Source organism: Lissotriton helveticus, chromosome 6 (genome assembly GCF_964261635.1).
Source record: "Lissotriton helveticus chromosome 6, aLisHel1.1, whole genome shotgun sequence".
NCBI lineage: Eukaryota > Metazoa > Chordata > Amphibia > Caudata > Salamandridae > Lissotriton > Lissotriton helveticus.
This window is the reverse complement of record NC_136067.1, coordinates 430,058,159-430,083,732: the sequence shown is the minus strand read 5'-3', so window position 1 is coordinate 430,083,732 and position 25,574 is coordinate 430,058,159.

The window sequence follows — 25,574 nt, the reverse complement described above, 5'->3', positions numbered from 1 at the left end:
CCTTCACTACCTTCCAGCACATTTAAGATACGAATATTAGAGCGCCTGGAGTTATTCTCCAAAATCTCCAGCCTATCAGCTAGGGCAGTATCCTCCCCTTTTAGTTTTGTGATCTCTTCTTTGGCATTGTCCAGTTTCAAGAGAGATCACAGCAACCGTCTCCTCAAGTGCTCCAGTTCTCGAAAATAGTCCATCTATCTTGCTGTCCAGGGACTCACAATAAGATCTAATTTCTTTCTGAATTTTTGCTGACTCGTCAAACCCCCGTTTTATGTCTGCTGACAAGTTTGAGAGCATGGGCAATAGAGATGAAACCGTGAGATCTGGGAAAGCGTCCATTCCAGAAACAAGAGGTCTAGGTGGCATAGCACTAGCGAAAGGTAGATTGGAATTTTCCTGTGAGGAAATATTCAAGTTCGAATATAGATTTAAATTGGGACCCTCCTCTGGGCACTGGGGTTGGTTTTGGATTACTAATGGGACTTCAAGCTCAACAGAATTGCTTGATACAGATGGAGTTTCAGGTAGTAAAAGAGAATCTGTTGAGGACCCTCCAATGCAGACGCCTTTACCGGCAGACATCTCTGCGTTCACCTCTACCTCTGCCTCTGCCGTAGATGCCATATAAGTGGGTGTACTAGGGGCACTACTGGGGGCACTATTGGCGTCTGCCAAAAGAAGGCTCTTTGTGGAGTCATTACAAGACATCTTATCGTTGTTAATCACAGAAGCGTTCTCATCCAAACAACCTGATTGTTCAGTCTCCATTTGCTGATCAAAGGGTATACTTGCAAGGGGTGAGATATTTTGTGCTAAGTCCAATACTTGAGGAATAGCCTTAAAATAGGAGCGGAGCGACGGTGTTATCTTAGAACTAGAGTCCAGGACAGTTTTTGCGGCCTTAGTTTTTTTTGCTCGCTTGGCTTTCACTTCATTAGAAAGGTAAGAAGATATTTTAGAGGGGGTTTTTGGGTTACTCGCTGTCTTAAACCATTCATTCCCCCCTTCAGCAATTACTGCGAGCGGACTCTTGATCTCTGGGCTGATTTTCGACTCCCCCCCTGCAGCTAGTGATGTAGTCCTGGCCCCCCTCCTGTTTTTCACTTTCCCCCCTCGGTTGTAGTGTTTGCCCAAACCCTTTCCTCTGTGCCCTTTATTAAGTACCTCTGAATGCACACAAACGCTAGGAATCCCCCTCCCACCGTTGGTTCCTGAGTCTAAGTCTAGGGGTACCTGAGCTAAATTGCCACCAACTTGCCCCCCTCCTCAGTGCTTCCCCTTCACCTGCTTTGTCGGCGTTAATTGCTGGGCTCCTGCTGCTGATGTGAAATCCGATGCTGTGGCCACTGCTGGTGCGAAGGGTGAGGCTGACGCTGTTAGGTCTGCAGCTCCTTCCTGTACATGCACTGCTTCTTCCACTCGGTCCCTACGAAGAGACCGCAAGTATTTTCCGCGGCGGAGCTCCAGGGCGGCCCTATGCCAAAGCCAGCAGCAGAACGGCGAAGATTGCAGAGGAGACCGGCCGAACGCCGAGTCAGATGAAAAAACGCCCTTCTCCCAACACATGGAGAGGGAAAGAGGACTGTACGCTAGCCACTTCACAAACAACAATCCTAAGGAGCCGATTCTTTTAGGAAGAGGAAAAAACTGCATTTCTTCGAGAAAATTAACCGATCTTTTCCTGAATTAAGGGGTAAAGATTAAGATTGTAGCTTTCCCCTTAGCTTTTCATGCGATGAAAGACGCCCTCATTCTTCATTGAATGTCAGTACAAAAAACACTCTGCAGGTTCTTCAGAGCGGAGTACCGTGACAGCCAGCCTGCTGCCGCCATGTTCCTCCCTGCCCACACTGACTCTGACGTTCCGGTAAGTTAGAACAAGGGTTCCTCAAGGGTGGTTGGAGGGGTTTCACTCGGGTGGTGGTGGGGGGGTGGGAGTAAAAAATAAAAAAATCCTCATTTCCTATTTAGTTGTGGACTGTCTCTTTTTTTGCTGTTCAGTATGGACAGGCTTTATATTCTTAGGCATAGTATTTCAGTTGTCAGCTAATGACCGCGTGATGGGTCGAATTAATCTCACTTGTCATGAGTACTCTTAGGATTCTCTCCTGGAATATTAATGGCTTACGTACCAAACCTAGGTCTAATAGGATCATTCAATATTTATGGGACTCGGAAGCGCATGTCATAATACTCCAGGAGACACACCTGGTTGAAGTCGCCCTGTTAGAAATAATAAAAAAGAACAAGTGGATAGATTTGTCTGTTTCAACTTCGCAAACAAGTACTACTAGAGGGGTCTCGATTTTCTTTAAAAAATCATTCACCACAAAAATCGTAAAGCAGAAGGTTGACTCCGCAGGCAGATGGGTCATTGCTGCAGTAGTTATAAATGGATCACAATTCACCATCGTAGGGTACTATGGTCCTAACCGGGATGACCCATCAGTCCTAGAGACATTATTCTCTGAATTATTGCACTTCCCAGAACCTGTCATAATGGCAGGGGATTTTAATATCGTGCTTAATCCTCTGATTGACAAGACTCCGTCTAGCCGGCAACAAACATTCTCTAAATCCAGAGCTTTTTTACTCAAATCTATGAATCAATATGGAATTCTAGATATCTGGAGAGTAAAAGCAGATCAGAAACCAGTTTACTCATTTCATAATTTTAAATATCACCACCAATCAAGGATTGACTTTATTCTAATTAGCAAAACTTTGCTTGACTCGGTAAAAAATATTGCCTATTTACCGTCACATTTGTCAGATCACAGTGCTGTTTCCCTGGAACTTGTCGGTTTGATCAGATCTCCGAACAGGACATGGACGTGCGATTGCTCACTTTTTTCATCTCCAGACGATCTCGCATATATTAAGGCAGAAGTACAGGAATTCTTTCGTCTCAATACTGGCTCTGCTACTCCCAGTATTGTCTGGGATGCTTTTAAATGCTTCCTACGGGGTGTTATTAAGAGCAAAACCACATTCCGAAGAAAGCAATACACCCAAGAAATTGAATCTATAGAAACCAACTTGTCATTGATCCAATCTGAGCTAGAGGCTTATAATAATGTCTCCGACTCAATTACATCGGATAAGCAGGGAAAACTACTAGAGCTTAAGGGGCAGTTGGCTTCTATCCTTAACCAGCGTATTCTCCAGAATTGGGAAGCCAGTAAGTTAGCCAATTTTTTATTCGGAGAAGGGGCTGGTAAATTAATAGCCTGGAAGTCCAGAACTGATCGTAGTCGGAACAATGTAGATTGTATTAAAACCAGGGCTGGGACCGTATCTTCAGATGCTGAAATAAGATCTGCCTTCAAGGATTTTTTCCAGAATATATATCAGGAGGACATGAATACCTCATCTGATAAAATAAAGGAATGGCTGGAAGGCATTTCTTTACCATCTCTTACCGTAGAACAAAGTTTATCTTTGGATAAGAGGATCAGGGAAGAAGAGGTGATAAGGGTAATAAAAAACAGCAAGGGAGGTAAAGCGGCGGGGCCCGACGGCTTGCCGTCTGAAATATATAAACATGTAATAACTGAAATCTCTCCTCTTCTTGTAGATATATTTAATCAAATTTTGCAAGAAGGAATGTTACCTCCTACCTCCTGGAATAATGCTTCTATTACAATTATCCTGAAACCAGGCAAGGTAGCTTCCGACTGCGGTTCATACCGTCCCATTTCAATACTTAACACGGACTATAAAATCTTTACATCCCTTTTAGCCAAGAGATTGAGCAAGGTGGCTCCAGAAGTTCTGCACTCCAATCAGAAGGGCTTCGTGAAGGGTCGCCAGCACTTTGAGCTGACGTATGACCTAATAGGAGCAATCGATATGGCAACAACTTCTTCTGCGCCATTGGTAATTCTCACGCTGGACGCCACCAAGGCCTTCGACAGGGTCAATTGGTTGTACCTGTCGGGGGTCTTGGAAAAGTTTGGCATGGGATGCTCTTTTTGTAGAGCAGTGGATCTTATATATCATAATCCGACGGCCTCCGTTTTGGTTAACGGTGGACTATCAGAGTCATTCTCCATCACAAGGGGCACACGTCAGGGGTGCCCCTTATCCCCTCTGCTTTTCGATCTCTATATTGAGCCCTTTGCGCAGAAAATCCGCCAGGCTAATAACATCAAGCCTTTTAAGTATAGAGATTGGGAAAAAAAGGTGTCACTGTATGCCGACGATGTCATGATTATGACGTCGGATATCAGCACTGCATTTCCAGCAGCTATAAACTTAGCACTCGAGTTCGGGGAAATTTCAGGGTACGAGGTGAACGCATCCAAGACGGAAACAATGGCTTGGAACAGTGATCTAACAGGTTTCAATGGCCAACTTAGCAGTAATCTCAATTATCTAGGTCTAAGAATCATCAAAGACATCAATCTGATTGCATCTACTAATTTTACAATAGTTGCGAAAAAATGCAGGAAACTAATGGAGTCTTGGATGCACCTACCTTTGACGGTTCTGCGACGTGCAAACTTGGTGAAAATGCCAATTTTACCTCAGTTAACTTTTATTTTTAACACTATACCATTATTTTTTGACACATCGTTAGTGGCGAAGATGCAAAGCAGTATTTCTTCATTTATATGGAAAAATAAAACTGTAAGAATCGCGTGGAAGAAATTAAGGCGACGTAGGGAGAAAGGTGGCTTAGCTGGTCCCGACCTTCAGATATATGCCTGGGCCTTTCAGATGACACATGCACGAATGTTGTTAAAAATTCCATCAGACCAAGGTATAGGGTTGATGTTCAAGGCATTGTTGCAGGGGGAACAAGTCAGGCAGTCAGGCTTCCTATTCAAGTTCGGCGACCCCAAATTTTTTAAGAAGATCAAACTAAAGGTGCTGCAGGGTCTTGCAAGAACTTGGTACAATATAAGATCTGCAACTAAATTAGGATAATATTCAAATAGATCTCCAATATGGGATCTACCCGCACCTCCTGGCTGGACAACTGATGCACTGGTAATCCCACTAAAAGATGCTGGAATTCTAACTTGGGGTGACTTATTCATGGATGGAGTCTTGCTGCCATGGGAACATCTTGCAAGAAAGACAGGTCCAGGACTGTCTAGATTAAAGTATCTGCAAATCTCAAGTTGGGCCCAAGCCCAAGTACAGCCAGATAGACTAGCTCGGCTTCACAATAGACCACTAGGTGAAGCAAACCATCTGGAAGACCTTATGCTAGACAAACCAACAGCAGCAAAGGAAGTCTCCCTATGGTATAATTTAATCTTGGAGGAGATTGACGGGGATTTTCATCTCCCGGTAAAATTATGGGGGTCCCTGATGCCATCCTTGAACTTGAACGACTTATGATCAATATCATGTAACGTTCTGTGGGGCCTGGTCAAACCAGCTTGGCTCTGTAGAAACCATCTTTTCACTATCCACAGGGCCTACTATTCGCCTCAGAGGCTTTCCAAATTTTCCCCAGGGGGTTCGGTCGCATGTGCGCGGTGCGGCCTAGTGACAGCCTCTGATGCACATATGTTTTTTGATTGCCCCCAACTCAGGTCTTTTTGGGATCAAATCAGTAACAAACTTACATCTTCCATCGGTTCCACGGTGTCCATCGATCTTAGTAATCTTCGGAGTAGCAGATCAGAAGCGAAGTGCAACCAAAAATCTCTTATTCTTCTCCATCCTGGTGGCCCGCAGAGAAATTTGTAAGAGATGGAAAGAGGTATCTCCCCCTTCCATACAAGACTGGCGTATTTCAATGCTACAAATATCTAAATTAGATCTAGCCAGAGCTGGGAAACCAGAAAAAATAGCTTTTTGGCACTTACTTGATTAATCTCGTTAGAGGAGTGGTTGGGTTTTTTTTTTCCCACGTCCGTTGATTACGAAGCCATGATATACTTTCTCTGCTGTGCAACCTCGCCTTCTTCCAGGGGTATAAAGGTTGATTCAAGCAATAAGGAAAATGGCTGATGGTTGAGCATCCGCACAATAAGTTGCTGGGGGTAGAATGTGCAGAGTGATTGACACAGCATCTGGGTTTTGGCAACTCTATTAATCGGTCGCAACCCTACCAGTACATACTGAGTTTGCGTGTCATATCCACTGCCTGTCTTTCTTACCTCCCAGTCCAGAGATTCGACGGATCACAGCCATGGTGGAGATGAGGACAAGAAAAAAAAAACTTTTTAAAACAAAAAAAAGTATTTTAAGTATGTTTAAATTAATTATATTTATTATTATATTACTTTAAAATTACTTTTAAGATATTTAAAAAATTTGATATTTTGACTGTCTATATGTTTTTCCTATCGATATTTTGGAGTCGATATTTTTGTACTTACCTCTTTGTAGATAGGAAGTCGATATTCTGGCATTCTATATTTTTACCTCGATATTTTGGCAAGTCGATATTTTGACTGTCAATATTCTGTCAGTGATCCGTCCACCACCTCCCCAGAGTATTTGTTATAAATTATGCGTGTGTGGCCGCATGGCAACCCAAGCCCTGGAGACCACCACCTCCCCAGGGCTCACTTACAAAAGGAGTAGGGGCCGCACTGACCACCTCGTCCCGGGGACCACCACAACCCTGGGGCAAGATTTTATCGAAAGAGAGAGGGGCCACGTTTTCCACCCCGGGGGGCCACCACCTCCCTGGGGCAGCCCATTAAAGTGAAAGGAGGGGGACCTCATGGCCCACTCCTGAAACCATACATGGCTCTGGGGCCCACTATCTCTCAGGGCCAGCTCCTGTTATGTCCTGGGGTGCCCACCCACAGGTCGTAGCTGTTTGCTCTGACTTGGCAGGAGCTTTGATAGCTCCCACCTAGTCAGAGCAAACACTCTGCTGTCAGCAAGTGGGAACAGCTGAGGTGTCGCTGTTTTCCTGCCCGCAAAGATGCAGGCAGGGAAACAGAGGACAATTGCTTTGACACACATGAGCTGCAGGTTTTGCAGCTCCCTGTGTGTCAAAACAATACTGGCTCCTGCAGGAGGCGGGGAGCCGGCAGGGACCGTGGGGGCATTCAGGCTCCACTGTGGTCCCCATTGGAGATGCGGGCCCCAGGGGATGGGGTTCCTGGGACCGAAGTCAGCCCAAGAGGGGGGCCACGTAGCCCACCTCCCCTTCATAACTGCAAATAAATTCAAGGCCAGGCCACGAGGATGGTGTTTCCAGGGGCTGAAATCGTCCCAGGGAGAGGGGCTGGCCAGCCACCCTTCCCCAAAATAAATAAAATACAAAAAAGGCCAGGTCCCAGGGGATGGGTTCCACAGGACTGAAATTGGCCTAGTAGGGAGGCTGCCAGACCCCCTTCCCCATTCCAAACAGGCCTGGCCCTGGGGTAAGGGGTTCCCAGGACCAAAATTGTCCTAGGGAATGCGGGCCACGTGGCCGCTCTTCCCTAATATAAGTAATAATCATGAAAAAAAGAGACGGCCTGGCAAGTGTCTGGAGGCCCCACCCCCTTTTTTCACTGCTCCTCAAACGCGCCGCCTGGTACACTACTGGTTGGGGAATGAAGTCCCCTTTGATTCTGGGGGCCCTTGGGGGCCAACAAGTCCCCCTGTTACCTTCAGTAAGTCCCAAACAGCAGGATTGCTGAGAGCTTGTTGGAAGCCATGTCTCCTTTCTCAACCTCTCTGTAAACGCGCCTCCTGTTGCACTACTGGTTGGGGAAAGAAGTTCCTTTGGCTGCTGAGGGCCCTTTGTGGTAGATCCTTAAACAACTTTGTCTGCATGCATACAGCTTAGACAGGACATGTTGATAAGTCCTTAGAAAGAAGGATATTACTATAGTACTGTAAGTCTACAAAATATTTTAAGGGTGATACTTCAAGTAACACAAATCTGTGGGTTCAAGGGACCAGACCTGCCAATCTTTAAATAAAATTCACCATGTGAGGAGGGAGTGAAACCTTGGAGGGGGCGGTGCCTTGTGCCAAGAGCAACCTAAGAGGCATTTCGCCCTCCACCAAGCCCACCACTCCATCCCAAAAAACACCATGGGATTGCTGAAGCTGTCGCAGAGGTCCTGGAATGTTTTCACACCCCTTAATGGACATTGGCTGCTTGCAGCCTAGAAGAATGAGTGGGAAATCCAACATATACAGTGGTTTCCAGCTCACCTTGCCTATCACCGTGTGATCTCGGCTCTTCACTGAGTTACTGTGTGAAGGGATCCAAAATCGTGTGACACGTGGTAGCATTATGTGAGTCGACTGCATGGCAACCGCTAAACCAATGCTTAATTTGTAAAAATGTAAGTGCCAGGGCCCTTCTTGGAAGGCCACTGTAGCCTGGATTAGCCATACCTTGCCAGTGCTGCTAATGGCAGTGCCAACATAACACCTATCCATGCACTCCTAGAAATGTGACAATTCAGACTATTTTAGTGCACTCAAAGTTATAATAACGGGATGAGAGGCTTGTATTATTAATTTTCAATACAATATATTGAAAATATATTGACTTCATAAACATGGTTGATGGGCTCTCTAAAAATTTAAAGACAGCTCCACCATGTGGTGGACTGTCACTATAGCCGGTGCTGACAGTAAAGTGCCGTTTCAGAGCACAGGTAACCACTGGCACAGATTAAGCGCTGCTCCAAACCCAAAATGTACTGGAAATCTGAACTTCAAGAGATGGAAAGTATATTTAAATCCATTGGTAACCCTCTCATAAAACAATGTGTATACACTGAACTCTGCCCCCATTGTACTGAAAATAGAGAATATGCAGAAATGCAATCTGGGGGCAGACAGAGATGATTGAGGGAGTATGAGGAAGCTTATAGATGCGGCAAACAGACCAAGGGGCAGCGAGGAGCCAATACATGGCTACAAATAGAGCAAGGCAAAGTGAAAAGTCATCATTTGGGGGAGAAACAGATGGGCTACTGATGCACTCCAGAATGTTAAACATCAAATGGGAAAACAACGTGCAAAAATGGTTCCTTGACATCAGCGGTGGAAGGAAACATACATCTTATCAAAGCGTGGTTAGACTTAAATGCTCCTCTGCTCAGGGAAAACACAAGCATTGAGAGAAAAGAATCAAACAGCTGTAAGGAGCTGAAGTAAACAAGTAAGCCATCCAATTGTGAGCAAGTTGCTGACACCAAGGGGAAATGGCCGAGAGTTCATGAGGGGGCGCGGAGGGTGAGCTCCAAATCGCGATATAAATGAATTCAATATAAAATAGTACATCAAGTATATTTAACCCCATACAGGCTAAGTAAAATGTATCCGTGATGTTTGGATGCTTGCTCTAGATGTGGAGAATTAGGCGCTCACTTCGTTCACATGATATGGGCATGCCAGAGTTTGAGTCTCTTCTGGGAGGGAGTGATAGGGACAATACATAATGCTATGGATTGGTCCATTCCTAGGACAATACAAACAGTGCTACTGGGCCTAACACCCAGTCAAAATAAGAAAAATCTAAGCTAGTGCTGGTTCTTGCAAAAAGAAGAGTGGCAATTTTTTGGCTAAGCCTGACTCCACTGCTCATAAGTAGCTGGCTAAGAGATTTAAATGAAATGGGCAACGGCTGAATTGACCTGGATGAAACAAATTAGGAATGATGAAAAACTTGAAGATGATGTACAAGCGTGCAGACCTAAGAGACCCAAAAGCTGCAGAAGTAGGAGAAGGGGACAATACACAACAAAACGGGGGAAACAAGAGGGGAAATGAAGGAAAGTTTGAATCTGAATAGAATGTACTGCAGGTATGATGGTTATTGAACTTAAGAAGAGATCACATATAAATGATACAAAGACATGAAGGGGGTGGGTGGGTGATGGGGAAGTTACTTTTTATTATAACTGGCATAGAAGTTAATATAAATGTGTTACATGAGAAGCATATCCTATTGAGAAAGAAATAATTGCTATGACTATGTATCCTGCATGTGAAACAGTGTGGGATTAACCTGTAAAATGCCAATAAAGATTGTTTAAGAAAAAAAGTTGCTGACCCCCGGTACTAATAAATAACAGTGTTGAATCCACTTCATGCCTCTTTAGTGTGCTACCAGACACACTCTGCCCAGACCATTTATCTCACTCACGTAGGTTACTGCTTTCTCCTCCTGTTACGGGTTTCCCGCCTTTCTCTTTCTCCTTTCCGCTACGTGTGATTTACCTCTCTTGCTTTCAGTAAATGTCTGATGAGGGAAAATAAGTATCAGTCCTCAAAAATGAGTGCCTTTAGGCCCCTCTTGCAACCATTAGCTCAAATGAAGCATCGAAAACCGAGGTTCTTCACTGCTCCTTGGATCGGCTTCCTCGCCCGCTGCCGGACAACTTTTGGCCAGCCTCTATCTTGGGTACGGTGACCGCGGCCAAGTCGGCTTGCAACTTAGGGGTCTTGTTTGAGCCTAGCCTGCAGCTTGACGCCTCTGTCAACAGGACCATAGTGACTTGTATGGGCTTGCTTCGAGCCTTACAAACAATCTTGCCGTTACTTCCTCTAGGAGCCAGGGCAGAAGTGGTGCGTAGTACCATCCTCAGTAGGTTAGACTACTGCAACGCACTGCTTCTGGGGGCTCCCAATATCCTGGTATCAAAGTTACAGAGGATTCAAAATATGGCAGCCAAATTGGCTTTATCTCGCCCACGTTCTGCATCGTCATTGACAGCACTCTCTGATCTCCACTGGCTACCTGTCCAGCAGCGGATTCTTTTTAAGGCCTCATGCCTTGTCTTCAGGGCTTTGCATGGACTGGGACCATCGCTGCTTCAAAATCTTTTCTCCTGGTACCAAGCCGCTAGACCCCTGAGGTCTTCTTCAGCGTTCTTGGTGATGGTCCCTAAGATTAACAGAGTGAGGATGGGCGGCCGTGCCTTCAGCTTTGCGGCCGCCAAATTGTGGAACACCTTACCTCTGTCGCTGAGGAGTAGGCAAGATCTGACTTCCTTCAAGAAGGATCTTAAAACCCACCTCTTTCCAAGAGCAATGTAGTGTATTACACCTGATGGATTGTATGGTCACAGCGCCAGGATACCCTTTGGGTGGCAGTTGCGCTTAACAAGTATACATACATACATACATACATACATACATACATTGGCCATCCCATCTTGTTTCAAAGGTTGGAACATGAACAAGTATTGAGAGATAATTTAAAAAAATGCGAAATAAATTAGTTTAAAAAAAATGACATGTGCAACCGTAACATGCAATTTAAAAGTGTGAAAAAATGAGTAAGTAGTCATACTTATTAGTACTAGGCCTCAAAATGTTTAAAAAACAGATTTGCTTTATAAATAACTCAACAGAGAAATGCTGCAATCGGCATGAAAACAGTTTAGAGGTTGACTTTTCTGTGACTATGCCTTTTGTTGAAAAGCTTCACATAACTCTGCAAATGTTTCTTATTATTAATAAAAAATAAAATAAAATATGAATAAAATAATAATATAAAATAATAATATATTTTTTTAATAAACTTTTAATGGAAATAAAAATCCTTGAAACTAATTAAAACTCTCATTATTGACTAAATTATTGACTTAACATTAGGCATTGTGATAATGATTTATGTGATGACTAGCTTCTGATTCTCATAAACAGTGGCCAATATCCACCACACACTTGAGATTAGGATAAAAAGAGAAAGGGAGTGATGATCAGCTTTGTGTGTAAGATGATGAACCATACATATTTTAAATTGATTTTAACTCTAGCAAAAGTAGCTTGTGAAGAGTAAAGAGCAGAGTGAAGCTTTACACCTTGAGAAGGAGCTAGAAAATACTGACCCACGTCACAACACCCAATGCCCAGAACTTGAAGACTGACAAGGTGCGATTTTCAAAGGAGATTACTGAATTGGAGCTGTGATTATTAATAGGATTATGCGTTATACATTGTGATTATTGTTGTCCTTATTGATTGAATTTGAGTATATGTGTTGTATGACTTGGTGATGTTTATATGTTTATTGTCAATATAGCAAGATTACTGAAAAAGAGGGTCCTTTGAGTTTTCCTAGATATGGTACTTTTGAACTTAGAATTATTGAAACACTTAAGGAGAATCTATACAAAATAAAGCCACCACCAAGACCCACACAATATGAAGCATTAAAGGTGGGAAAAGATAGTATGAGACAAAGAAAAAGAGATTCAGAAAAGACTAGGTGAGCAGTGCGTAATTATGCAGATGGGCGATGGCATGAAGATCAACAGAGATGGAGAAAAGCTATAGTCTAGGGAGCTAGACTATAGTCAGCTATAACTACTGAAACACCAGAGAAATCGAAAAAGAGTAAGACACAGGAAAAAGAAAATGAGAAAGATAAGAGGAAGATGGAGACAGTGATTCAGGGAATGAAATATTGGCATAAATGTTAGCCTCACTTCCTTCACCTTATGGGACCCCCATCACTAGCACAGATAAGAGAGCAACTCTAAGTGCTACAGTGGTAACTGCCCCAGTTAAACTGAGCGTACTTCAGATTGAGAGACCATTTCAGACATTATAAATTGCCCCACCACCAGTTGTTGAGACACCAACTGGAATTACACCTGGTGTGGCTGCTTTAATTGTGACTCTTCCGGTACTATTACCACAAGTTGCAACAGTGCCCATACCAAATGTGACTTCTCCAATTACTCTTGCCCCAACACCAGTAGCTTAAGGAGCTGTAGGAGATGTAACCTTGCCGGGTTTATCACAGAATCTTAAAATTCTCTGATTGTTGGATGGAAACCACCCCAAATAATTCAGTCTTTTAAAGAAGGAGTAATGACTGTGTTCCACAACACCAATAATCCAGGGAGAGGTACATTTATTTGAAATTGGAATTTTCCAACCATGGCTTGAGGAAGCAGCAGGACTTAGAAAGACAGAAAGCACAGATGAACAAGTTACCCCACAAACTGAGAGGGAGAGACCACTCAATGTTTCAAAACTGAAGATAGAATTAAAGGAAATTATTAGGGGATGTTCAGAACGTGAATATTTGAACTACTACCAGGCAAAATAATTGATTTCCTGAATAAGTAAATTACAAGACATGCAGCAATCACACATGATAAATTGACTAATTTGGCCTGAAAGTATGATGCAGACCTTTCAAAAAGTTTTCCTTTGCAAAGAGGTTATAGGGTTCAATTAGACGATGGAGAAATTGAGACAATGCGTTTTTCAGGAATGTGTTTGCACATAACCGAACTAGCAAAATGCATCAGTAAATGGAGCACATTTTAGAAATTAGAAAACAAATGGTCTAAGAAACATGAAAAGAAACAGTCAGAAGTAGATGAGGGAAATAAAAACTCTTCAACAGGTTCACAAGATGAGGAAAAAGCTTCAGCTTATCCATTGACTGAGCTAGGGGTGAAGTATATGTCCATGTACCATGAAGGAGGGGTGATCTTGCTGCATTCACAAACAATTTTCCAAAGTTGAGAGTCAAGCATGTGCAGATTTGTCAAAATTTCAAAAGTGCTGTGGATTGATTTGAATACTTTCTTTGACATTGTAGTGCCAAATAATTTGTGAGCTGAATGTAAGGTTGTTGTACAGTAGCTTCATGAAGAGCCAATAACAGAGGTTCGCACTAATACACTATCTCCTGTAGTCATGGAGAAATATGAAGCAGTGCTTACTTAACTGAAAGTCAAGGGGCCTCCGAAAGGTATTGATAGTGTAAAAATGAAAACAACTTCACAAGAACCCAAAGGGTCAGTGCATTATTACTATGAGCGATTGTTACAGTTGTTTCAACAACACAGAGGAAGATAGTTTCCCAAACCCAGTGATATGGGATTCTTTGTATCTTAGTTTGTTATTGGGTTAAGACTGGAAATTGAATGAATAAATGAAACACATTTGTTATAGTGCAAAATGGCTACTCAAAAGAGTGTCCAGGTGCTGACAGAAAGCGGTTAGGGAAGCTTTGGTACGCTGCTAAGTTTTGAAAAGCCATGTTTTCAGATGTTTTCGAAAGACTGAGATATCTGAAATGGACGTACGGCAACTGGGAGCCTGTTCCAAGCCTGGGCCCCCAAAAATCCAAAAGATCTGCCACCCATCCGGGATATTAGTGAGAGTTTCTAGAGTAGAATGAATGCCTTTTTAAATATACTGTTTACCAGAGCCCTTTTCCCTCTTCCATATCTGCTCCCAAGACTAAATTCTGAAGGCTTCATGCTGAATGCAGAAAACTGATTTATAATTATGGACTTATTGCTGACCACAGTTTGTTACTGCTTCTGCATGATTATCTGCTTTATTTGCTTGAGACTCTATTGAGTTTCATAAACATCTCTTCATGGGAAGTTCTACTTATATTGATTGATTGACTTCCAGCTTTATGATCTATCTCACTCTTCCTCTCGAACTTGAACTCTTTATGGGTTCTGACTAACACCAATTTCAGCCCCATTCTTAAAATAGGGACTTTTTAGAATGTACTTGATGCTTTATTATATGAACTACAATTATGATCTGACCATACTTTTTTTCTACCAATTCTGCTAATAGATTGAAATATTGAACTAATCGAATAAATAGGAAAAATAATTTACTAAATCCTTGGAAACTAATTCAAACTCTCATTATTGACTAAACTTTAACCAAAGGATTTGTGATTATGATTTATGTGATGACTAGCTCCTGATTCTCATAAACGACGCCCAAGATCCATCGCACACTTCAGAGTAGGATAAATAATAGTGATAAGGAGCGTGGATCAGATCTGAGCATGAGACGATGAACCATAAATATTTGAAATAGACTTTCACTCTAGCAGTATAAAACATAATGTTCTAACACGGATCAAATCATACCTTACTGATAGATCTATTTTTTCTTAATTGAATACACTAATAAAGTACTGCAGTCAAATGCACCAAATGTATACCCAGAGTTGCCACCCCTATCTTTTTTATTCCTTCCAGTGGCCTTATTATATAAAGTGTCCCAGGAAACAATGTGCTTTAGCACCTGCTTTGCACGCCCCTGGGACACTAAGAGGCTGCAGATGCTTGTGCGGCCCCCTTCTGTAATATTGATAGCGCTGGCGCACATAAAGCACCAGTGCTATCTGCAAGGGGTGTTCCCTCATTCGCATGGGGGAATGCCTCATGCAGATGAGGGAATCCCTTTCCCTCCGCGCCTGCAGAGACAAAGAAGGCCTCAGGAGGCGCACTGAGAGTGCGCCATCTAAAAGGTTGTGCACTGTCAGTGTGCCCCCTGATGGCAGCGATTTGGAGGGGGAAAGGGTGTCCCATGGACCCCCCAGACATCTCCTTGCAGACGGGTCACTGACTGCACCCACCTGCAAGTGGATCACCAAGACCCCCTCAAAATATATGCGGATTGCCGCCTGCACAGTGAAATATGGAGCGGCTCCATTTTTGGCAGTAATGTGCAGGACATTAATTTAATAGGGCGCATTTTCACAGTTTGTGCTCTGCACACCTTTTTAAAGCTGCGCTCAGCGCAAACAATGACCATGCACATTTACAGCCCCTGGCATCTATGCTGAACTACACATTATCATTAAAAACATAACGGAATCAACCATAGACATTTTAAACTTCCTCTAGCACATTCAGCACCCTATTAAAGCCACTAACATAGCTGTAACCGGTTTAAAATAGATGTTCTACTGTCCAGCAAACCTGTCCTCCTTTTTTTTGACCAGACAGTACTACAAGTACCGCCTTTAGGAGTATATAAAGTAAACAAGAATTGGCAACATCAATAGTTTAGGCTTTTGTACTTTTGCACATAAATATTTTTTCCAGCTTAAGTAATAAGACACAAGTAGCACAGGGTAGCAGTATCTGATGATTATTCCCCACATTTAGGAAAGCTTACTCAGCTGTTGTCGAACCGTACATGTGCTGTATAAAGCAGCTTGATGAATCATATTTCCTAGCCGCATTCTGGGACCACTAAAATCTTTCAAGGACTTACCAGGACTTTTGCTTTGCTGACAGCTCCCCAGTCGTGTTGCCGGTTTCCCCCCACTGCCGCTGCTACTGGTCATCTAGCGCAGCTGCCGAGTGGGGGAAACTTAATTTCCCAGGAGCCCTTGCTGCCCACGCCATCACGCGCCCGGTGGCGCTTAAAACATCACGAGCACTCCGGTGGAGCGGGTGCTTCCTAGCCGCATTCTGGGACCACTAAAATCTTTCAAGGACTTACCAGGACTTTTCCTTTGCTGACAGCTCCCCAGTCGTGTTGCCGGTTTCCCCCCGCTGCCGCTGCTACTAGTCAGCTAGCGCGGCCGCCAAGTGGGGGAAACTTAATTTCCCAGGAGCCCTTGCTGCCCACGCCCATGCCATCACGCGCCCGGTGGCGCTTAAAACATCACGAGCACTCCCGCGTCGCGGGACGTGCGCGGGAGAAGCCCGGGACAAGGGTGGGGCCGTCTATGGCTGTCAGAGGCCAGAGGAGGCTGGGCTGGGCCACCCCATTGACATCTTCATACCCGAACTGTAAGCACTACTTAATTTGGACTGTTGCATTTGGCTGCAGGGGGTTTGACAGTGGAATAATAGTATTCTCTTGAATTTTTCTTGACATGAGTAAAAGGAAAGTGGGGGACAGGGTGGTGGGTACTCTTGATGCCTTCCTCATCAGAGCTGAATCGGTTTTAATCCATGAGATCGAGGCCACCGAACGTAGACTGTCACTAGATCCTACCCTCTTAAGGGGGGGATCATTGCCATGTGCCCAGTTACCCGTCATCCAGTTAACACCAGAAGTAGCTGCAACAAATGTTCACTCCTCGCTCAGGTCACCAAGCTTGCTCCCCATTATCCCAGAACTGCCCTCTTCACAGTCTCAGAGTAATGTGGGTAGCCTGGCTATGGTAACGACAAGAGGGATGAAGGCTTTGGGTGGCATCAACAAAGAACCTCCAAATAAAAAATGGAAGGGGCAAGGTGCTAAGATACAAAAGTCTCCGTCAGGTACTTGTGGCCCAAGCGGGGTATTTGTCTTTGGCAACCCAAGCACTATAACTACTGACAACCCCCATATGGCTCCCACCAACCCTTCGATGAATAGAAGTGATCTTTGTACCATATTAAAGGAGCAACTAGCAGCTCTTCTTGAGCCGCTCCTAAAAAGATTACATTCTGTTGACTCCAGACTTTCCAAGATTGAAGAGGTACTGTCACGCCCACCCCAAGTGACCCTGGTACACACTTGTAATCAGGATTTAGCAGGGGCTATTCCAGTCAGAGTGGGGGAAATCAACAGGGATCAGGGTGGTGTGAAGGCGAATGCCCAGATACTGGTGGGAGGGGCACATTCAGTTGGGAGCGCCAGGAGCATACCATCTACTGGTGCTAGTAATGATAAGATCATGCCCAATCGTAGGCCTCTAGAGACAGAGGGGATACGGAGGCTGGATGATAATAGCAATGATGGCTGGCCAGAGAAGCACCCCTACCTCCATTAGCCATCTGAAGCAACCCCCTATACGGTCATTCTAGCGAATGTCCCCCCCCTACCTCTGGGCTCACGTGAGCATTGGTCGACCCTTAAAAACAAGGCCCTACATTTCTTGAATAAAAAGACCAGTATTGGGGACGGCTTATTTCAGGAATTTAAAATGGTAAGACGTGTTGAATGGATTGGCCACTCCACTAAAACCATGCCAGGAGACTGTGTGGTTTTGAGCTTCAGGTCACCTGCTTTGGTTCATTATATCCTTGAGATGGCTGGCCACGTCCCATTTAATAAGGCTGCCATTGGCATTCTCCCCCTTGGCTTTTTCTACAAACAGCATATGTTGCCTAGACCGAGGGATGCTCGAGTATCACAGGGTGATTGAACCGGCCCTGACTTTACCATCCAGCTCAATAATCGTTTTGAGTCCTTTTCCTCCGTCGAAGAAATTGACTGACTGGGGGTAGATGCACAAGGAGGACCAGCTAGAGGAGGCATGAAGGGGGGTGTAGGGGCCCCTACGACGAGCGGCTGCCTATCCCCAGCTGTATTGGAAGCACAATCTCCCACCCTTACTCCTGTGTCAATAGCGCCTGGAATATACTCATTGGTAACAGCAGCTGCTACTGGGCGTAACGACTCTGCACATCAGAGGAAACCTCTGGCTATCTCTTCATGGAATATAGCGGGTCTGGAATCAAAGGTTGTATCAGCCGATTGGTTATCCTATATCGAAGGTGTAGACATCTGGGCATTCCAAGAAACATGGTCAACAGATGCTGTGTTCCAAGCTGGTTACTTAAACTTCTCCAAACCACCAATAAGGGGCCCTAGGGGGAGATGAGTGGTTGGGTTAACTTGTTGGGTAAGGCAAGCCGAGGGGATAACTGTGGATGAGGTCTACTTAGATAGCCCTGATATTCTGGTCATAAGAGTTAGATCTACAAAAGGCCTTGATTTACTTTTGTTTAATGTATATGCCAGGGGTCAACCGGGTGGTAGCAGCTCACAGGTCATCACAGCTCTTGAGACTCACTTGACCCAAAGAGCACCCAATGCAAATCTAATCATTGCAGGAGATTTCAATACCGGCTTTGAGCCCTTGGACGCTGAAGACGGCAGGCTTAGTGATGAGGTAGATGCCCTTTGGGGTGTGCCACAATTGGACCTCCAGCCCATTAAAAAATGGACCGAGGCAGCCCTCCAAGTTAAAGGGTTGTGCTTGGAACGGGGTCTTAGGGCCGTTAATGGTAGGACCAAGTCCGAAGCCCTGGGTGCGGTGACTTTTGATAATGGGCGCTTCAAAAGCAGCTTAGACTACATTCTAGTGAATGTGGAGATATGGCCCCTAGTTCTAGACATGGAAGTCCAATGTCGCCCTGAAAGTGACCATAATCCCCTGGTCCTCACTCTGAACGATAGGAGCTTCGGGGGCACACCTTCAACGAAGGATGATACCTGTCCCAACCAAGTAATTTTGGCGAATGATTTGAGAAGGGTCCGATGGGCCAAGGTTGCCTTCGATGAAAGGAAGGCGTTAGAGATCAGGGCACTAGTATCAGGGTCGTTAAGAAAACTTATAGAATGTGGCTCACAAGAGGTCCTTAACGTTAAATTAGCTGGGATCCACAACAGCTTTTTAGTGGGCTGAAAAGGTTTTTTATTAATGCCAAACCAGCTAGGAAGATCACTAAGCTTAAACCCAACACATGGTATAATGACTCGTGTAGGCTCGCACATAAAGCCCTAGTGGTAGCCATTAAATCAAGGAATCATTCCAACATCCAAAAGTCTAGAACATCCTATAAGTAAATTTTAAGAAAGGCAAAGAGAGACTGGGATGAGGAGCGATGGCAGGACCTGCTGCTAGCATGCAAAGGCAGGAATATGACCCAATTCTGGGACCTAATAAAATGGGGGAATGGGCAGAGGTCGATTACCCCAAATAATAATGTAGATCCACAGCACTGGGTCGCCTTTTTCAAAGCCCAATTTCAGCTGGGCACGGAAAGTGAATCCCCTGCCCTGCATATTACTGTAGATGCCCCCTTGCTAATTAGCGCTAAAGAGGTTGAGGCAGTTTTGAAGATCATCCCATGTGGTAAGGCACCTGGGCCTGATTGTATCCCATCCAACCTATTCAAGCAGGACCCTGATCTTTGGATCCCATACATTACGCATTTAATTAATTCACAAGCAGGGGGAGCCCCAATCCCCGCATCTTGGTCCGGCGCGGAAATCATCCAGATTTACAAGAAGGGTGATCGTTGGGCTCCGGCAAACTATAGACCCATTAGTCTCATTGATGCACTGCAAAAAATCGTGAACAACACAAAGGAACACAGGGAGTCTAAAAGCCAACTCGTCTGGCGAAACTGTCAATCCGGACTATAAAAGTCATGAGGTGCCTAAGTCACCAAAAGACAGCCCATGAAGAAAAGAAGAAAAAAAAGAGCAACACCCAATTATCCAACAACACCAGACACCTATACATACACCAAAGGGCATTCACAAATTGGTTGACAGAATCCAAACCATCAGATAATGGGTTACCATCAAAATGACTTAGTGATCAGTCATATCATCTGGCTATCCCCGGTGTGAGTTGGCTTGTCCCCTGATCATTGGGACCGAAATGCCACCCCGTTAGTTGCTGGTCTTGGATGTGGTCCACTAACAATTCCGAACCGCCAACTGATAGCTGATCATTAATGGTTGTATAGAAAGTGCAGTGCAACAAAACAAAAAAGTGGTGAATTAAAATAGGATGATGTGTCCTCCATACATGAACCTTTATTCCTTAGCCGAACAACATCCCTAATTAAAACCAGAACAGTGCAAAGAAGACAGTAACTAATTCCTGTCTAATAAAGGGCCAACATGTTTCTGCCTAGCGGACAACCTGTCCCATGGCTTTCATCAGGGCCTCTGTTCAATGGTTGTTGCACTTGTTATTCAAAAACTAGTGATCAAACAAATATGAAATAATAAAGGTTGGAAACGATACAACCTGTACCAACCGATGTATACTAATCCTCCATATCAATTGGAAAATGTGATTCCGTCTTGACAAGGGAAAGGACCTCACCTCACCTGGACCATGCTCAGGTTCTACGAGGCCCCGCACTCTCCGTCGGTACCTCCAGCTCATTTCTGAGTCTAAGGGGAGGTGCTATTGGGTAGGATCCAGTGTTGGATGTCTGAAGAGAATATTCTAACTCCATTACAGGCAGGGTTTTGGGCTCACATGGGGACCCTGGATCAAGCCTTTAGATTTGTCTTGCTCTATTGGAAGGAGGTCCTTTTGGGCAGGGGAATGATCTTCGCTGCCTTCGTGGATTTAAAATCCGCGTTTGACCTAGTCCCAAGAGCCGAATTGTGGGAAGTTCTAGTAGGATTAGGGATGCCTAAGGAATTAGTCGCCTTTGTGGTAAGACTTTACAATTCCAACTATGCCCAGGTACGATGGGAGAAACCGGGTGAGGTCACTGAGAAATTTAAAGTGGGGAAGGGTGTTCGCCAAGGGTATGTGCTTGCTCCCACCCTATTCTCACTATTCATAAATGGGGTGGTGCAGTACTTCGATAATTACCCTACGGACGCGCCCATGCTAGCTGGCCAAAGGGTGCCCCTGCTCATGTTCGCAGACGACACCCTGATTTTATCCAAGACGAGACAGGGGCTACAGCTGGCTCTGTCTCGCTTTGAGTAGTTCTGCTGCGATCATGAACTTATGGTCAACGTAGAGAAGACTAAATTTATGGTACTCCATGGGGCCAGGTCTGTCAAAGCGAGAGTTTTCATGAGCGGAAAGCTCTTGGAGAAGACCAATGTCTTCACCTATTCAAAGTAATATATAGAGCAGCTTATTGGAACCTAATTAAAACAAGGAGGTATTCCACCCTGGCTAGTTCATCCTTGTTTAGAGACTACTGCGAGCTTAAAGACGAACCCTGTATGGAAAGCTATTGGGATCTAATAACGAAACCCCGAGATCGCAAGCTTTATCACCAGTTCCGAGTTGAGACACTCCCGCTTAGGAAGTTTACATGCAAATGGATACTAGGCACTGGTGATAAATGCCCATTCTGCCCGGACTGCATAGATGATATCGATCATCTTCTATACGTTTGCCCGGCCTATCAACAACCCCGAAGTACGTGGCTCAAACCATTATGTAGAACCTTGGGAACTAGCCCTGCTTTGATTGCTAAAAGGCTATTGAAAACTGGTTGCAATGTTACCGCAGTAATAGGGGAAGCTAAGTTCCTGAGTTGGGCTTGGGTCCTACGGGAGAAATACGGAGGGTCCTAATATCTAGTCACCGATATTGTTGGGTATGGTGCGTTATGAAATGAAATTGATTTCTAGATATGTGTAAAGTCTTGTGCGTGTGACATATTTAATCCTGTCTTAATGAATTGTATTTTTAAATTGTAAATATAGGTATTTATATTTTTATCTCTAATAGCAAATCTGTAACGACAGTTTTTATGGTGCAACAATGCTTGCGCCCAGCTGTAATTTGTATTTAATCGACTGTCTGTCTTTTAAGATGAATAATCGCAATAAAGACTTTTTTGAATTGAATTGAATCACATTTCACTATGCATTACCCAAAATGATAGACAACACATGGGATGGGGGCATGAGAGCAGTGCTAAAACAAAGTGGGCAGATGGCTGGTGCCGTGAAGATCAAGAACAGTGAAAGTACCGTACCACATGATCTAAAAGGGATGGGTAGCACAAGGTCAGTGGGCAGTGGTGGGTAGAAAAAAACAATAGAGCAGTGCAGGGTCAATGGAGAGAGCAGCACAATGTCTTGGAGACTGGAAAAACGTCAAGGGAGTAGAAGCAGCACAGATGAGGTGGAGAGGGAAAGCTTACCTTGATAGTGACAATGCAGTCCTAACCTTTTCATAAAAGGATGCAAATGAGTAGAGCTATGGTCACTCATAGATCATATATGAGTCTCCAATGCCTCTCATTCCTGCCTCAAAACTGCCATTTTACTCTACCCTAATTAACAGTTAAAAAAGTCACTAAACAAAGAGCATCATGCTGTGCCCTGGACCTACTTTTTAGTCATTAATATAAATGTTAATCATAGTGACCGCTTTTATCAAGTACATAAGTGTTGTCCAAGTTTGTTGTGCACTATTCACAAATCTAACAATCTTGTTACTCTATCAAATTATTGACGCCTTAAAAGCAAAACTACTACTAGCCATCAGCTATGTTCACCTGCATCTTTGCTGGATGAGTTCCTAAATACAACCCAAGATAAAGCATAGAAATCAGTGCTGCTCCACCTGCGAACTTCCATGCCAGGAACTCAAGGTTGAGATAGATTAGAGCTAGGTCTTCGGATGCCGGACTTGACATGGCAGGAGGATCTGATAAAGTTATACCTAATGATCTCGAGGGCGCCAGTGACCTCACTCAGATATCAGCTGAGATCTGCCTTTGAGGAAGCAGGGACAGCCTGGCATGCCAGCCTTAACCTTGCTATAAAAACAATGAGGATTGAGGCAGTAAGCTTCCAATTATCGGAAATCCCACTCCTCCAGCAATAAATAAGCAGGTATTGGAAACGTCCTTTGCCCAAGACACCAAAGCCTCTCGCACAAGCTCTATCCTAGAGCCACTGAACAAATCATACACGCTGGGTAGAGCCCAGCTGTATCTGAATGACATCTTGTCATCACAAGCCCACAGGAAAATTCTCCTCATGTGACCTATAACACTATGCATTAAGGATTTCAACCCAGCATGGGCACGCAAAGGGGTCAACGCTGAGTGGAGGCTTTGTTCCTTTCGCAACGAATCATGGCTGCATCTTTTGTGCTGCTGCTGCCGATATGTCTTATCAATGGGACAAAGTCCTGCAGTGAGGCCTCCGCCATATGCTTCACTAATTCAAAGACAAAGGATATAGCCAGACTGGAGAAATTCACGCATTTGGTCAGGATTGCCTTACATGAGGCACCAGAATACAATCTCACCCGTGTGACAGATACCCCGCTGAAGAATGCAGGAAGACCATGACTCCTGACAGGCACTGAAAGGTTTCCCCACCCAACCCAGGACTCTTTATGCACTAGCACTTTCACGTTCTACCATTATTTATTGTCTTAACTAAACATGGTAACTCAAGCAATACCAAGGAACCATACAATCCATTAAGGAGACAATGGCCTACTAGAAAATTACGGTCATGATGGGGGGTAGGGCATAGTAGGAATGGGGGAACTATCCTTTCAAAAATTCTCATTCATCCGTTTTAAAATTCTGGCTAACCGTTTTTTAAAATCTATTTATCTTTTCACTGTAATGATTTAAATTAATCTAACTGTTAATCAAATTCATTCATTCACTGGATTATATCCTATAATAACATTTATAAATAACATAAATAAAGGTTTGTAGCCAGGCAAGATTGTCGACAGGACGTGAATCCCTGCAGCTCCTGCCTGCCTGCCTGTAATCCTGTTAAATCCTGATGTCGCTGCAGTCTTGGAGGGGTGAAAAACTGGCTGCCGAGTCCCTGTAGTGATGCGCCTGGTTCTTGGGGCACTCATTGAGTGGCCATACAGGAAGCAGCAGCCCTGGAGCTGGAGTCCAGTGCGGCACGAGCTGGGCCTGGGCTGTGCTGCTAGTTGTGGGACACCCGAAGGGCGGAGGTGTCCCCACTTGCAATCGCGGTTTCTGAGGCCCTGGTGTGATAGCCCGACACAGGGAGTTCTAGCCAGGGCAGTGACTGCTCACGAGAGGAGGTAAACGGGGCCAGCAGAGGCCTGTCGACCAACTGGCTGAGAGGGGGCTGTCAAGCAGGCCCACATGGTGAGGGAGATCGCTACGGTCAGAGGGAATGTGGCACCAACAAGGGCCAAAGAGGAGAGATGGGGGCCCCTAGATTGAGCTGAGAGGTGCTGGGCTGTAACATAAAGACCCATGATGTGTCCTGGTAGACAGCGGGGTGCGATGCAGCCCCAGAGTTAGCGGTCTTAATGGACAGGCCTAGGCCTGCATAGCGGCATCAGCCGCAGCACTGCGCTGCCCATCGTGGGCCACTGAGAAAATGAAGCTGTGAGCCTCCATGTCTCCTACTTCTGAGGAAATAAACTGAGAGCCATGACATCATATGTCCCACAGCAACAACCTAACAGTGTGTAGGAGGACAGCATTGTGCTGAAGAACGCTGGGCCCCGGTGGATTGAGGCAACATTCGAGCCCTGCGGCTGGGCTAGGGTGAGGTTGAGCTCCCCCGTGTTGTGGGGTGTCGGGACCCCTGCCCAATAGCTGAGACCTTTAGGGCCCTCGGAGAGGGTGGTGTTTGGATGCAGTGCAGCGGCCTGGCTGGGGGAAGCAGTTGCCCCTTACAGTGAGTGCAGTGTGGCCAGCTGGTTGGTGCAGGGGTTTTTAGGGTTGGGAGGATTGGAGTAGGGGGTGGAGGCCCTGGACACTGAGGGTGTACTGTTGGAGCCTGGGATTGGCAAGTGACAGGGTTCACATGAGAGCCTCAATTAGTGAGCTCTGAGTGTCCGGGGGAGAGGCCTGGACTCCCATTCATTGACTGAGACCATACTGGTGTGGAGGTTCTGCTGGGGGAACAGCTCCGAGCTGGGCTGGGGCCCTGCTGTGTCTGGTGGCCGTTGAGGGGTGTTTGCCCAGCGGTGGCTGTGGCGGAGTGCTCTGGAGACTCTGCAAGGCAGCTGAGCAGAGGCATGGCGGAGCAGCAGGACCCAGGTAGGTCATCCGAATGGGGAAGGGCAGGCCCCTGAGCGTGGTGGACGCTAATACTATTCCACCCAATATACCACCCCACTGAAGCACATGCAGTGAGTGGCTCACCAGGAGAGGGTGGAGTCCGTGGCTGTATCGCCAGAGCGTGATGGAGGCCATACATGGGTCACACACTGCCCTTGAACTTCAGATCGAGACAGTGTGCATTGATGTCAACTTGATGAGAGTATATCACCTAAGGTAGCACAGGAAGTGACCACAGCAGAAGAGCAACATTGAGACGCTCTGGGGGGAGGTGGCGGCTCTTAGGGAGCAGATGGCCTGAATGACTATAGGAACCTGAGGCTAATGTGGAGTATGTAGAGGGCTACTCCCACGGCAGCAATACAGTTTCCTAGGATTTCC